Here is a 16,332-nt window from a genome sequence, read left to right on the forward strand (position 1 = left end):
TGAATTTGGAAGTCACTAGAGAAGTTTTATTATCAATCGCGTCCTTTTTTCGTTTAGACGTTGGTAGTCTGGACTGTTTGAAGGTTAGGAATTCAGAAGCTTGGGATATGTTGGAAACATTTTGAAGTCTATATTATTTAAATTCCAATGATTTTAAATTCTGAATTTGGAAGTCACTAGAGAAGTTTTATTATCAATCGCGTCCTTTTTTCGTTTAGACGTTGGTAGTCTGGACTGTTTGAAGGTTAGGAATTCAGAAGCATGGAATATGTTGGAAACATTTCGAAGTTTATATTATTTAAATTTCAGTGATTTCAAATTCTGAATTTGGAAGTCACTAGAGAAGTTTCATTATCAATCGCGTCCTCTTTTCGTTTAAACGTTGGTAGTTTGGACTATTTAAAGGTTAAGAATTCAGAAGCTTAGAATATGTAGGAAACATTTCGAAGTTTATTATTTAAATTCCAATGATTTCAAATTCTGAAAGATTTTGAATTTGGAAGTCACTAGAAAAGTTTTATTATCAATTGTGTCCTTTTTTCGTTTAGGCGTTGATAGTTTGGAATATTTGAAGGTTAGGAATTCAGAAGCTTGGAATATGTTGGAAACGTTTCGAAGTTTATATTATTTAAATTCCAGTGATTTCAAATTCTGAATTTGAAAGATTTTGAATTTGGAAGTCACTAGAAAAGTTTTATTATCAATCGTGTCCTTTTTTCATTTAAACGTTGATAGTTTAGAATATTTGAAGGTTAGGAATTCAGAAGCTTGGGATATGAAACGTTTCGAAGCTTATATTATTTAAATTCTAATGATTTCAAATTCTGAATTTGAAAAATTTTGGATTTGGAAGTCTCCAAAGGAATTCTATTATCAGTCGCGTCCTTATTCATTTTTTTTTCCTTCTTTCGTTTAGACATTAGTAGATTGGAAGGTTAGGAATTCAGAAGCTTGGGATATTAGAGATAAAATATTTGAAGCTTGTATTAATGGTGCTTGAAACGAATAAAGCTTATATTTGAATTCCAGTAGTTCCAAATTCTGAATTTGGAAAATGTAACATTCACTAGAAGTCACTAGAAGAGTTCTATTATCGATTATGCCTTTATTCATTTAAATGCTGGTTTATAGTTCAGAATATATGAAAATTGGAAATTTTTTGATGTTTGGAATGTTAGAATTGAAAGGTTCAAAAGTTTAGGTACATTCTTCGAACAAAAGTAAAGCCTCAAATAAAATATCTCATAAAATACTTCAACTTCAACAACCAATCGTTAGTTATATGGTATTTAATCGTTAGTTATATTATATACATGGTTATTAACAACCAAGAGATCTAAATGAAATGTCAAAACTCTCGTTTGCACACATAGAAATGAAAGTAATAATGTTTTAAAATAACCAACGAAAGCATGTGGTCTTGAATACGAATTTTTCGTATCTATAAAATAAATATGTTGCACGATGCGTATACCACGAAATAAGTACTTACGTTCTCCCACGCACGATCGACGAGTATCCGGAGGAGTGTTTAATGTATTCACCCCTCTTTTCTAGAAGAGTCAGTCGAGGCATGCTAATTGCCTTTTGGACAATAGTGGGATACCATGCTGGCATGTGATCCTCTGAGCACGTTCTACATTACGTCAAGAATAATTTCGTTCGATTTCAGTTGCCTGCCACCGCCGCTTCTGCCCACATTATTACATTATCAACATTTTCATTTTCGATGAAAATATTTTTATTTGAAGACGTACAAATATGATTAGCAATAAATAACGAGCAGACTTCAGATTTTTATGTATTTGTAGAAAATTGTAGAGTACGAAGTTGCACATAATATAAAAAGATATACAGGGTGTTTAAAAAAGTTAGTGCAACACTTTAGTAGCATGTAATATTCATCAAAACAAGCAAAGAGACTTTAAAAAATATTTTTTAAAATTTTTTATAATTATTTTTTAAAATTATTCTTTAAAATATTTTTTTAAAATATTGTACAAAATATCCAAAGCATAATACTTTCTACAAAATTTAGTATACGAAACAATATTGTATTTTAAATTATTTGCTTCAAAATGTAAATTTGCATAAAGATCCGCAATCTAATATTAAGGTTTGTTATTAATTGAATATAGAAAGGAATTACGAATCTTTTGCATCTTCAAAATTTATCCATGATATAACGTCACATTACACAAAGCAATCAATTAAACAATATTGCCATTTAACTCGAGCTCTATATGGAACAATGGAAAAATCCTGTATTGGAAAATTTCAACGAATATTTCAGAGACGATATTTTATCAGTAAATAAAGAAGAAGAACACGTTTTCACGCCTCTCACGTCTTTCATCGTCTAAAATCTCACTGTAATATATCTTTAAATTAAAAAATTAAACACATCATTCTCACAGAAATGCACCTCGAATTTTAAATACAAGGAACGATTCGATATTTGAGCTTCACTCATAAAAAATAATACAAAATTTATCCTTTATGGTGTTAAAAATTATGTATGACATAAAATTATATAATACATATATTAAATAATATATATATATATATATATTCTGTATGCCTATTTAAATTAATAAGAAACAGCTTCCATCCTCATTTTAACGATAGCTCGATCTTATTTGGCATTTAGTTAAATGATTGAACAACGAATCGAAGAATAACAAATAAAATTTCACGAGTTTCAAATTGTTCGAAAAAGAGGTCCGCTGTATTTCTTCACTTTCAGCTGTCGGAATTCCTTCAAAACAGGAATTCTTCCGCAACAACCGAATTTTCTACAAATACAATTATTTTGATTGAAGAAAAAGACTAGCATTTACTACCAATCAAATCGCAACACTCTGCAACGAGGTGCCGTGCGAAGAGAAATTCGAAGGAATAGTATCGGCGTCGGCTTTTATCGTCCAAATAAAGCCAAAGTTCTCAAGCTTCGTCTAAAGCGAAACATAAAGTGACTGAATGAGTTTGTGTGTGTGTGTGTACGTGTGAGAAAGAGAGAGAGAGAGAGAGAAAGTTACAACGACAACGCTACATTTGTCTAACTAACAAGCTACACCACGAGGCGGGAACTGTTAAATCATCCACTGTATCAGTGTGTTTACCGAAGGATAAAACGTCCGAGTCTTTTGAATTTATTGCACGGCCTTGATTTATCTCTGTTGTATCCACGGAGATGAAAAAGAAGACGACAACGAATGAAAAGAACACGAAGAACGACGAAGAAGAAGAAGAGGAAGAAAAGAAGAAGAAGAAGAAGAAGAAGAAGAAGAAGAGGATCCTCTATGTTTCACGTGGATCGACAACGAAAAGAAATCGCGACGAACGCGTGGGGTCTCCGCGTTTATCGTCCATCAAAATCTTCGTCACGATATCTCCTACCATTATTCAAAATCCGCGTTTTTCCACGATTGTATTTCCGTAGGCACGACCGCCCCGAGCGGTTCTCGAACGCTCGGTTCGATAATTGCCGCGTGTCCGCCGTTTCATTAGGCCCGCCTCGGCCTCGAACCGAGCAGTGCGCGATGGTGTTTGGGTAGAGAATTTATGGTGAAGCACGGAAAGCCGTATTTCATTTCGGTCGGGTTCGATGTAATAACAATGTAATATAGGTTTCTCTCTCTCTTTTTTTTTTTTTTCATTTTCGAATTTCATTTCGGCGCTGGATGAACGAGAAAAGAAGAACCTTGGAGTGGGAATTGACTTGGAGAAGGACTTCAGTGGTGAATTTTATACTTTATATTTGTTTCTTTTTTACTTTGTTTCTTTCTTATTTCGTAGGTTGAAAATTCATTTTAAAGTGATTTTTTAGTAGTTGAAAGATGCATCGACGGGGATTTTAATTATGTTTTATCGTTAGTAAATTATTTTAATTATTACAATGATCACAATTTTAGTAAATGATCATGATTAATAAGTAAAATACTGAAAGAACTAAAGGAAGTTTATGTTGAAAGCTTCTGTTATAAATATATGAACATTAAGTACGTTCAAAATTTATTTTAAAACTGTTTGCTTCCAGTTCAAAAGTATAGAAGTTAAGAGAGATAAATTCAAGTAGAAGTTAAGAGAGATAAATTCAAATAGACAAAATATACTTCTAAGTTAATATACTTCAAGCAGAAGTTAAGAGAGATCAATTCAAGTAGAAGTTAAGAGAGATAAATTCAAATAGACAAAATATATTTCCAGTTTAAAAGTATAGAAGTTAAGAGAGATAAATTCAAGTAGAAGTTAAGAGAGATAAATTCAAATAGACAGAATATACTTCTAAGTTAATATACTTCAAGCAGAAGTTAAGACAGATCAATTCAAGTAGAAGTTAAGAGAGATAAATTCAAATAGGCAAAATATAATTCTACACTTGTTAAATACACTCTTCACTTTTGCCATGTTGAATTTTATTAGAATAACAGACAAAAAATAAAAGGAATAAAATTTTATTCGCCACTATTGAACAAACATTCAATTAAATAAGTATTTGTTCGAATCAAAATTTATTCCTATAATATATTCCAATAAAGATTTAGTCGAGTAAGAATCTATTATATTTATTTCATAATATCACGTGTGAAGTAATTTTTCACACTTTATCATGCAATTCTTTTCTTATTAGCCTTTACAATTAACTTTCTTTCCAAATATTACGCGTGATTAATTGTCCAAAATTTGAAACAAAGATAATAATTATTTTTCGAAAAATGTTGCCATAGTCATTCAAAAAAAAAAAAAAAAAAAATATTCGGCTGAACATTCGACTAGAGAAAATAAATTTAAAAAATTGATTTACAATTTTCAAAAAAATTTCAATTTCAAAAAATTATTTCAAATAAATATTTATTCGAATAATGCTCAATTCTGTTCCGCATTATCAGCAGCAGCATGTATTTAATGTACCACGTTCGTTTTGCCGAGATTTCTTGCTTAATTAGCAAAATGACCAAATTATACCGCTCATGTGGAATATTAAATAATTAGAAGAAATTTAACGTTTCATCAGTCTTACAACAATTACGGTGACCAAAGATGAATATAAAACGCAGGACACGTAACGCTAAAATTTATTTAGGGCTTTTAAACAAAATTCAAAGTCGGACAGGACAAGGGGTTTCCATGATTGGGGTAGCCACCCCTAGGTGACCGTGTGGCCTAACGGATAAGGCGTCGGACTTCGGATCCGAAGATTGCAGGTTCGAATCCTGTCACGGTCGAGAAAATTATTATTTTTTTTTTTTTTTTTTCTAAAACACACCTTACAAAATAATAAGAAACATCCCGACAAATAAAAAAAAATCAACGAAAACTGTTATTTTGTACGAAGTGTTCCTTCTTGTGTTCCTTTCGTTTTCGATTGTTCACTTCAATTGTGATTATTTTTAAACAACAGTAGTAAAGAAGGATGCTACAAGTGGATCTACACTGATCACTCGTGAATTAATATTTGTTTTGTCCGTCGTTCAAGTCATCCTATTTTACGTGATTTGCAAAAATCTATCTTTCTTTCGTCACAAACGCGTAAATCCTACGCTCTAATTATATTTAATTATATTTTTATAATGTTTAAGCCTTTTTAAAATTGTCACGCGCGGCGTTTTTCCACTTATGGCCACGAGTATGAGATGATCGCTGACGATGAGATTGAACAAAGCGTGGCAAGCGGTAATTACCAAGCGTAATTACGTTTGTTACACGCGGAAATGGGGCTCTCGTTAGGTAGCGGGTCGTGTATGGCAAAGGTTATAGCAAACACGATATAACTCACAGCATATACCACAGTATCGACCTACGATAGCGTCTCGTCGGTTAATTTGTTGGCCACGATCGCCGTGGCTGGCAAGAAAATAAAATTATCGGGCGTTAAGTAGGCGGTTCGATGCACGTGCATGTAGACAAAGGGGAGAAAGAGGACGAAAAGAGGGAATAGAGAAATAGAATAGCTCATGAAGAAAGAGGAACGTATAAATTGAAATGAAGAATCGAATTCAAGTGAAAGAAGTGAGTAGCTTTTAGAGGAATTTACAGAACTGAATTTAAATAAACGACGAATGATAAATTACAATTACATCATTGTCGTCAAGTTAATGAAACGAGAAATTAAATGATTTCCTTGAGGAAGTTTGTAGAAGAAGGAAATAAAGAATTGAATCAAAGTAGAAGAAACAAATGAGTTACAAACCAATGTGACATAAATGTTGCTAAAAAAATCAATGTAATCACATATAGTTTCGTTGTCGTCAAGTTAATAAAATAACAAATTGAATAATTCTTAAAGGAATCTTCAAGAAAGAAAAAATAATTGAACTTCAGAAAGAATAATGAATTTCAAGCTAGTATGATATAAATATCGTTGTAATCAGTCTAATCATATATAGTTTCATTTCATTTTTAGTTAATAATCTTGTAGTTAATGCGATTAACGAGTATTAAAAAATAATGTTAACGTCAATCACTGCTCTATCAGGAAACTTCCACAATTGTAACATTGAAAGTCAATGAAGATAAATTAAACAGAATTTAATTCTAACGAGTTATTTATATTAATATTAATTTAATTGTATATATTATATTTACATTAATATTAATTTAAGTTATATTTATATTAATTTCGACATGATATATATAATTTATTAAATTAAAAAATTAAAAAATAATTATTTTTATTAAACGAGTTATTTATATTAATATTAATTTAATTATATATATTATATTTACATTAATATTAATTTAAATTATATTTATATTAATTTCGACGTGATATATATAATTTATTAAATTAAAAAATTAAAAAATAATTATTTTTATTAAACGAGTTATATATTAATATTAATTTAATTATATATAGTATATTTACATTAATATTAATTTAAGTTATATTTATATTAATTTCGACGTGATATATATAATTTATTAAATTAAAAAATTAAAAAATAATTATTTTTATTAAACGAATTATTTATATTAATATTAATTATATATATATTAACATTAATTTAATTATATATATTACATTTACATTAATATTAATTTAAGTTACATTTATATTAATTTCGACATGAAATATATAATTTATTAAATTAAAAAAGATCAGTATTAAATAAAAAAAAAGAAACAAAATACAACAAAATTAAAAGATGAAGGTTAAATGTAAGATAAGGTTAAATAAAAAGATGAAAGATTAAATATAAAGTATCGACAGGTTAAAATGCAAAGCTTCTTCTAATATCGTGCTCCTCTTTTTCTAAAACTTTGTCTCAATCAAATATTTTTAGTTTCGTAATTTTCCAACAATTTGATTCAAACAATTACGTACATATTTGACAAGTTGTTTCGATCGTTTTAAAGTGAAAGGGGAATAGGTAAAATAACTAGTTTCATCAATAATCATAGGTGAATTTGAATGAAATAAAAATGAGGGAGGGGGGGGGGAAGATAAAATAGAGGGAGACGCGAGATGCTAGTTAACCTATCGACCGGAAAACGTACGTGCACGACGAGAGGGTACACGTACGTTTGAAGAGGATAGATCATGTAGAGAAATGAACGAAGCATTACTAACTATAAATCAATGCGTAGGCGTAACGGCGTACCTACGTCCCACACCGTTGGTTCCCTCTTGATTATTTACACGCGCGCTGACAAGTAATTGATTTTATCATGGAATGTTCAAACAACATAAAACAAAGACACGCAGAAATTCTTTCGTCTCTACCGTGAAGAGAATCATCACAGTTCTTGGTATTTCTATAAATTCGTCAATTCGATAAATTTGTCAAACAGTTTGTCGTTCAAAAATTCCTCGACTGCCAGATTACTTGAGAAACAAAACTGTCGGATTTTTGTCAACGCAACCGTTTAAAATTCGAAGAGCAAGGAAACATAACATCTGCAATAAAAAATCTGATTCTCCTAGAGGAATTAATCGAAGAACGTTATTATAGTAACCGACTACTGTATACGAAAGCAATACTCAAGCAGCTTAGAATCGTAATGTTCGTTTGGACGAAACGAGGAAAGGGTTTCGAATGTCGTTGGCCATTATTAAACTCGTTAATGGAGTTATTAATCGTTGGACGATGTGTAATGTGTCGACTGTCACGTATACGGCAACAAGATCGTTCTGATCTACGACGCGAAAAGCAGTTAGGAGAAGGGAAAAAGGCTTTTCGATTCGCAATCGTACGATCGATACCGCCTAATTTAACAGACGAGGCGGTAGATCTGTACGCCAGCCAAGTAATTCTTCGATGCTGAATGATTTAACTCCGCGGACAGATCGGACGATTGAACGTTAAATACTTTCGAACGAGAGAAAATATAAATTAACCAGATGCCAGTCGAACGATCGTTCACTGCAGATAAACGTTCGATAGTGATCTTCAGGTAGGACAGGCGGCTGGTACGCGGAGTTTAATTCACTCTCAAGTTTCTCGACTCTCTCTCTGTTTTGTTTGTTCGACGTTTTGCAGCAATGTTGACCGAAAGGTGAATTATTTACGTATATGTTTCGCTGTTGAAAATTTAATGACAATTCCGCAGAATAAGCATTCTTGAAAATTAGGCGGAGACATAAAATCCTTTTCTGTCGTGTTTGGGTCTGCTCAATCCCCTTGAGCTGGCAACTGGTTCGCGGACCGTAACGAGTGACCGAACCGTATATACAACAATTCGTCGCTTTCTTTTCCTCTTGAACTCGTTGACACGTCAACACCGGATAGAAATTATTAAGGAGTAATAAATTGATCATTTGTTACTTTGCCTGGGTTATACTTAAATAATTATTATTCGAATACTTTGATGTTTATTATGCTTAAATACTTTTGAATGATTATTACTTAAATACTTCGATATTTGTTATAATTAAATGCTTTCAAATAATTATTAATTAAATACTTTAATATTTATTATACTTCATTATTAAATATTTATTTAACATTTGTTTAATAAATATTTATTATATGAATAATCATAAATATATTATTATATAATAATATATACATTATTATATTATTATATTATTATATAATAATATATATAATATAAGATTATTAAGATCTTATATATAAGATTATATATTATATAATATTATATAATCATAAATATATTATTATATAAATAATCATAAATATCATAAATATATTATTATATAAATAATCATAAATATCATAAATATATTATTATATAATCATAAATATCATAAATATATATCATAATATTTAATATTTATGAAATATATATCATTTATTATTATTTAATATTATGAAATATCAAATTTCATGCGACTACATATATATCTTTTTATTGTATCGTGTAGCTGGTAAAAAAAAGTAGAGTTCAGACAAGTTGCAAAACGTGACCATGAAAAATTCAAGTTTTAGTTTATCTCTATCGTGATCACGGAGCTTCATAATTAGTCTAGCTATCGAGACGAGCGTGAAACTCAGAAAATTTTAATTCACAATAGTCAGCGAGGCAAGGTGAAAAGATACTGAACTGAGGAGAGAATTTGTTAAAATTCACATTCCCCCATTTTTTTTTTTCTCTCTTCAAATAATGTGATTAACCTGATGAACATCTCCGATCTGGAACCGAATAGTTTCACGTCACGTAATTGTCACGCGGCTCGAGGTAATCAACGTAATCAAGACGCTTCGTCTATCAAGGATCTCCACTCGGAAGATGAGGACAAGTCAACGAGTCACGCCGTGTTTTTTCCTCTCCGCGAGCTTATCGTCACATCCATGAGAGTCTTATTCTCCTTTCAGCTCACGTTCGAGCTTCTTCTCGCCTGGTGAATATGGGTTTCCAGCCACACGCCTTCGGACAATTTTTCAATTTTCCGGAAATCGGTTGCTATCACTTCTTGCGCCAAATCGAACGGTTCATCGACGATCGAATTCGAGTGATTTCTCATTCTTTTCTTTCTTTTCTTTCTCCCTCTTTTTTCTTTTTTTTTTTTTTTTTATGGACTTCGATGTCATGTAATATTCAGAAATACTGGAGAAGGAAGTATGATTTTGAAGGAAGACTGCTGTACTAATATTGATGAGCTGATGGAGATATTGCTTCAAGAGATAGTATGTAAGATAGAGAGATAATGGAATTGAAACCTAGTTGTAAATCTTTTTCGGTTCTTGTGTTTCTTTTCTGTGTCTCTAACTTCAATCTCCATGTCAATTTGGTTAAATTTCTAATCTTAATGTTAATTCGTGACTAATTATAAGAAGTAGTATACAAACTGACGATAACTTAAAAGAGAGTGATTCTAATAAGAGAGTGATGTAAATAAAGAATGAAATTTTTTTCATTTAAAGCTTTGTTTTCGAGGAAATCGAGGTCGAAAATTTATCAAATACATTTGAATTCGGCTAGTTATAAAACTGGACAAAAATAAATGATTAATAGGTAGTTCTGTGTGCAAGAATAAGTTAAAAATTTAGAATGAAATTCTTTCACTTAAGGTTTTATTTTCAAAAGAATCAAGTTTTCGAACATGTTACGTTAAAAATTGCTCTAGTACATATGTAAGTACCTAATAATTATATTTATTTATAATAATAGTAATATAATTATATTACTAGTACCTAGTAATTACATTTATTTATAATAATAGTAATATAACTATAATTATATTACTAGTACCTAGTAATTATATTACTAGTAATTATATTTATTTATAATAATAGTAATATAACAACAATAGTAATATAATTATAATTATATTACTAGAACCTAGTAATTATATTTATTTATAATAATAGCAATATAATTAAAATTATATTACTGCAGCTAGTAATTATATTTATTTATAATAATAGTAATATAATTATAATTATATTACTAGTACCTAGTAATTATATTACTATACCTAGTAATTATATTACTATACCTAGTAATTATATTACTATATCTAGTAATTATATTACTATACCTAGTAATTATATTTATTTATAATAATAGCAATATAATTATAATTATATTACTAGTACCTAGTAATTATATTACTAGTAATTATATTTATTTATAATAATAGTAATATAACAACAATAGTAATATAATTATAATTATATTACTAGAACCTAGTAATTATATTTATTTATAATAATAACAATATAATTAAAATTATATTACTGCAGCTAGTAATTATATTTATTTATAATAATAGTAATATAATTATAATTATATTACTAGTACCTAGTAATTATATTACTATACCTAGTAATTATATTTATTTGTATAATAATAGCAATATAATTATAATTATATTACTAGTACCTATATTTAGTAATTACATTTATTTATAATAATAATAATATAATTATAATTATATTACTAGTGCCTAGTAATTATATTTTTCAAAAATTAAATTTAAAATGATAAATTGTCCTTCGTATCATACCATATTGCAAAAGACAAAAAAAAAAAAAGAAAATCATTAAAATTAGGAAACAATCTTTAATCCCAAGATGAAATATTTTAAAATTACTTTCCTCGATATATTGTATAAAATTACTTAAAATCAAAAATTCATAATTGCTTAGAGTCAAAGTACGAGAGTCACATTTTTACGAAAAAATACGATTTTCACGCTTCTTGAATTCTAGAGGAGTCATCGTCAAAACAAATCGCAATGCTGCCATTTGCTCAACTTCTCGTTGAAGAAGCTGATGGTCCAACATACGCAGCGCATAATCGTTTCAAGAGACAGTTCACCAGTCGAACGCATAATTTTCTATCTTGAAAGTTCGCGAGGTTTCCTGGCGGTTTTTGCAACTGTCCGATAACTGTAACGCGACCGTACGACGCCTGAAGGAACGTACGAGAGCACGTTCGAGCTCTTAATAAATACGTTTCTTCGTCAAGAATGGTAAGAAGTGACAGGAATCGATAGAGAATTCTACAGATTCTCAACGTGCCGCCTCTGTCAGGCAATCTGGAAGTGAAATTGATCACTAGAACGACTAGAGACGAACAGATCTGAAATTCTTTGGCGAAAAGTTGTCTTCGGTGAATGTTCCATGATTTTGATAAATGAAGAAATTTTAAAAGTACAGACACAGAAACGAATACAGATAGTCGAACTGAGTCTTGTAATAAAATTTTCAATCTACAAATATGATAAAATTCACAAATGAAGCAAAATTTCCAGTCTGTAAATATAATAAAACTTGTAACTAAAATTTCCAATCTACAATGTATTATGTAAAATATAGTACAGGAACGTATATTTAATTGAAAATAATGTTTCCAATCTATTAAATTTTGTAGTAAAATTTTCAATCTATGAACAAAGTAATATCTAGTTTATAATGCAATAATTGTAAAATACAATACAGAAACACAGATTATGATTTTATGACTATTAAGACACAAATCAGTCTTTTTGAACCTTATAAAAGAGTTATTTTGATATATATAAAATATAAAATACAGAAGTATAAATCATGAAAATGTAAATTAATTAATTTCCAAGAAATTAGGGAAAAAGAGGAAGTCAAGTATGAAAATTTATCAAGTATTCTTGAATTTAACCAGTTCTAAGCTAAATTATTACTATTATTTTGTAATAATATTAATTTTATAATAATTTGATAATATAAATTAATAAGTTATATAATTTATATTATCATTATATTTTATAATTAATAAATTATTATATATTATTAATATTATCATAAATTATATAATTATTATTATATTAATTATTAAAAATTATTAAAAATTAATTAATTTCCAAGAAATTAGAGAAAAAGAGGAAGTCAAGTATAAAAATTTATCAAGTATTCTTGAATTTAACCAGTTCTAAGCTAAATTATTACTATTATTATATTCTGCAATAATATTAATTTTATAATAATTTGATAATATAAATTAATTAGTTATATAATTTATAATATCATCATATTATATAATTAATAAATTACTATATCATATATTATTAATATTATCATAAATTATATAATTATTATTATATTATATAATTATTAAAAATTATTAAAAATTAATTAATTTCCAAGAAATTAGAGAAAAAGAGGAAGTCAAGTATGAAAGTTTATCAAGTATTCTTGAATTTAACCAATTCTAAGCTAAATTATTACTATTATTATATTCTGCAATAATATTAATTTTATAATAATTTGATAATATAAATTAATTAGTTATATAATTTATAATATCATTTATATTATATAATTAATAAATTACTATATCATATATTATTAATATTATCATAAATTATATAATTATTATTATATTATATAATTATTAAAAATTATTAAAAATTAATTAATTTCCAAGAAATTAGAGAAAAAGAGGAAGTCAAGTATAAAAATTTATCAAGTATTCTTGAATTTAACCAGTTCTAAGCTAAATTATTACTATTATTATATTCTGCAATAATATTAATTTTATAATAATTTGATAATATAAATTAATTAGTTATATAATTTATAATATCATCATATTATATAATTAATAAATTACTATATCATATATTATTAATATTATCATAAATTATATAATTATTGTCATATTATACAATTATATTCGACAATAATAATTAATAGAAGCTTATTTTAGGTGAGAAAATAGATCGAAAATGTAAAACAACATTTTTTGCTAGTTTTCGAAGAAATTTATCAGACACACATGTACCAGGACAATTTCTAAAGAAACATATTCAGTTCATTTTCTGAAAAATGAAGCTTTAGAGAGAGTTTTATTCTTGCATTCAGAATTATTTTTCCCAGATTTTAATTTAATTTCTGATTAATAGGACATAAACAAAAGGGAATGCTAGCTTCATCAATATGAGAATGATCGAAAGAAATGGTCAAAATCGGGAGAAGCCGCTAAATTAGAAATTTACCTTATTTTTGCCTATACGAAATTTATCTCCATTGTATCACCAAATTGGAAACCTGTACACTTATAATATAGAACAGAATGTCATTGTATTTCCGTAAAGGGACAGTCAGTAATTAGACTTAATCCTTTCTATTTGCTTTTAGGACGAACATGGTTCGCGACGAGGGTCTGCAGCATCTTTGAATTATTACCATTGTAACGACAATTCAATATTAATATTTGCTATACTAATGCATACAGAGAAGCACATTCTTTAACGGGCTCACATGTGTCGGGCTTATCGAAACAGGTTTAACGCCGGACCCGTGAGATTTAATGAATGGATCGACTCTTCGTTTCGTCCCGGTGTTCGCGAAATACGTAAGAACGTATAAGTGAAAGTGGGATGAAAGAAGCTGTTATGGAATACGGGTTTTCGAAAGATTTATGACAAAACCTCGCTCGTTTAATGAGAAAACAGTGAGTCTAAATTTGTTAGTCCCTAGAGAGATCACAGGCTTTTGATTGGATCTTGTATCGTCAGTCCACGGAAAAAATTAATTTGATGATACATCAAGTTTATGGACGGCGCTAATTGAGGAATTCAGAAGAAACGTGATACACAGCAGCGTTGAGAAAGATTTTATTCGGATGATAAATATGTATGTATATATATATATATATATATATATATATATATATATAATGTTTCAATAAAAAAACCATAAAAAATTATTACTAACATTACTCTTATGATAAATTTATGTATTCAGATAAAAAAATATAAATAAATAATCTTCTATAATATTCTAAATTAAATCCTGATTCGCCTTCAGTTAAATTAAGAGGAATTCAATTTAAATCAATTGATAAACTAATATGAAATATAAAGGGTGCAAAAAAATAAGAAGTATAAAATTTATTTGATAATAAATTAAATTTATTAAATCTTCAATTATTACTGTTATTATTAATAAAATTAAAAATATTAAAACTTCAAAAGAAATTATCTGAGAAATTAAACTTCAAAAGAAATTCCCAATATAGAATAATTGTTTATTGAAACTCGTCTAATAATCAAAATTGGGTAAACATTTAATCTTATAATAAATAATATAAAAATTATTCTATATATTAATATATTATTATATTATTATAAATTTAATATATTATAAATTATTATAAATTATATATTATATATTATATAATTTGTAATAATTATAATAATAATTATAATAATTTATAATAATATTATATATTCACAATAATATATAATACTATTATAAATTATATATTACATATTATTATAAATTTTATATATATACCACCCACCCTGTATATACAATTATTACATTACACGATGGAAGATCATCTGCCCCCTTAAAACTGAAAAAGCATTGCCATTTTGGGCCAATTGTGACACGTCGTTCCAGTTAATGTGATTCTTTTTTTTTTTCATTTTTTTACGACTCCCCTATCAAAATTAAATTCCATTCCATTTAATCCCATCGCGCGATCAACCGATTGCCCGATCAAAAAAAGTAGAGCGAGTAAAATATCCAAATCAAGTCCCCGGCTGCTGTTCCCCTGCTTGATTCCACACGGAGTCATTGGCCGAGTTGATCCCACCTGAGTAACTGTACAAGCAAGCGAGCGAACAGGAACGTGCAACGAGGAACACGCGAGAAGTGATGGAGCACGGTCTACCGGATCATTTGCTCTAATGCAGCCAGGGATAGGCAAATTCTCTCATTACCGGGACGAGGAACGCTCAGCTGAACACACCAATCCAGCGCCCTGTCCCTTGCAAATTATAATTATCTCAATAGGCGCATTAATCCGCCGTGGACACAACGATTTCGATGCACGACGAGTGAGACGTTTCGCGTTAGAATCGCGTACCGCGAGAATATTTATCCGCTTGAAGTTCCGACGAGGGCGGTCTCCTCGAGCTTTCGTTTCGAGTTAACCGCGCATTTTTCCGTCGGTTTCATGGAAAGATTAATGGAAACGATGACTAATAACACGATACGGGGGCAATATCGACTGAGGAAACGAGTTGCCCGAAGGCAACTGTTCCTAATCGCTTTTCGGAGGAAGCACACCGACTGGACGCGCAATTGTTTCGTAATGAAAGATGCTTAGAGCTTCGTTTGTATGGGAATTAACGATACGACATTGCGTAGCGAGTTGCAATATCGTGGTTGGACAAATTGATACGACGAAGATATAAAACTTTCCACTGTTTTTCCCAGAGAAAAAAGTTGCATAGATTTTCAGTGCAATTTTTCGTTAAAAAAAAAGAAAAAGTGAAATTTATGGTATACAAAATAGTATATAAATAAATAGTATAAATGGTATATAATAGTATATAAATAAACAGTATAAATGGTATATAATAGTATATAAATAAATAGTATAAATGGTATGTAATAGTATATAAATAAATAGTATAAATGGTATATAATAATA

At 28.6% G+C, this 16,332-nt stretch overlaps 1 protein-coding gene and 1 non-coding gene across 2 annotated transcripts in view; one reads left to right on the plus strand and one right to left on the minus strand.

Moving 5' to 3' along the window:
* LOC122532573 (myotrophin-like) overlaps positions 1–16,332 on the minus strand; it is a gene marked incomplete at its 3' end in the record, with an annotated part of 120,701 nt that overhangs the window by 6,820 nt on the left and 97,549 nt on the right. The window lies entirely within an intron of this gene.
* Positions 5,156–5,228, plus strand: Trnar-ucg. The gene has a single exon. It is a non-coding gene; the product is annotated as a tRNA-Arg (tRNA).

Source organism: Frieseomelitta varia, unplaced genomic scaffold, assembly GCF_011392965.1.
Source record: "Frieseomelitta varia isolate USP_RPSP 00005682 unplaced genomic scaffold, Fvar_1.2 scaffold_459, whole genome shotgun sequence".
NCBI classification, from domain to species: domain Eukaryota; kingdom Metazoa; phylum Arthropoda; class Insecta; order Hymenoptera; family Apidae; genus Frieseomelitta; species Frieseomelitta varia.